At 37.7% G+C, this 1,293-nt stretch overlaps 1 protein-coding gene across 5 annotated transcripts in view; it reads right to left on the reverse strand.

The window, feature by feature from the left end:
* Positions 1-1,293, reverse strand: part of LOC118331385 (replication protein A 70 kDa DNA-binding subunit-like) — a 38,791-nt gene that overhangs the window by 11,435 nt on the left and 26,063 nt on the right. The window lies entirely within an intron of this gene.

Raw genomic sequence — 1,293 nt, forward strand, 5'->3', positions numbered from 1 at the left:
ACAACTCCACTCATGCATTCACAGCAGATAATTATGGACTTCTTAGCTGAAGAATTCGTATTAATAAATTGTAATGTTAATGACCGCTCATTTTCATTTCAACTTATTCTACTATTAAAAAGAAATAAAGATTCAGTAGGTCCTGGTTGAGTTACCATCTTTCTCTCATTTTGAGCTTTGATAGTCCAAAAAAAACAATGCTGCCCCTAACATAGTTTTTAAAAAAATGCATGTTTATGTGTGTCAGGAGAAGTCTGACCATTGCGCAGACACTCTTAAAGGTGTACAATGAATAGACTGGAACAAGACATCTCATCAAATCGTTTGTTATGTAGGAGGCTGCATCTTGGTCGATGAACAAGACGCCAGGTGGCCAGAACATAATGAGTAATCACTAGTCCACAGAACAAGAGTCAAAATCACGTGACGGTGGTCGGGTACGATGACCAATGTCAGAACACACGATGCTTCAAAGTCTTTTCCTGTTGAAGTATAACAGTGGATTATCTAAAAGTGTTGCTTTCTGTAATGAAAATAATTTCCCCCTGGGATTATTAAAGTATTTCTGATTCTGATTCTGATTTCCTGCCCATTATAAACTAAAGCATGTTTCCAGTGAGCTAAAGAACACCAGTAAAAAAAAAACACTGTAACTGAATAGAAGTTGTCTGGTTTGATGAATCACACATCAAACCACAATGGTCGACAGAGTGATAACTGCACAGGCCATGTTCATTCATTCATGACCACCATGCAGCTTCAGTTGATGGATACTGTGAGCAAGATAATGCTACAATCAGTACAGAAAGTGTGCTGGAACGGTTCATAACATCGCTGTGATTTCAGTCCTACTAAACTCTGGGATACAGTCAAACATTAGAAAGAAACATTCACTCATCAAACCTTTGGCTGAATAATCTTGGGTGGACGCTCTGTTCACATCCAAACGGCATTAGTATTCTTTTGGCATTTTCTTGTCTTATTATTATTGGTATTTTTAAAATTTGAGCACACAGAAACTAAAGCCCCATCAAACTGAAGTGAGGGGGGAAAAAAACGTAATGAGATGAGGAGGAGCGAAAGTGCTCCTTCTAGTGCTGACAGTACATCCTTCTACCGTTTTAAGAATGTGAATAAGCTGCTTAGGGTGAGAAGAGAAACATTAAATAAAATAAAAATAAAAATAAACTCAGATCAAACTTGGCATTGACAGTAAAACTGTAGCCAACAAGTCAGTCCAGCTGGTAGATGCATGCTGTTTACACATCTCTATTTGACTTCCAAACAATCTTG

The sequence above is a fragment of the Morone saxatilis genome, unplaced genomic scaffold (assembly GCF_004916995.1).
Source record: "Morone saxatilis isolate NCDOM2014 unplaced genomic scaffold, NCSU_SB_2.0 Contig20, whole genome shotgun sequence".
Taxonomy (NCBI): Eukaryota; Metazoa; Chordata; class Actinopteri; family Moronidae; genus Morone; species Morone saxatilis.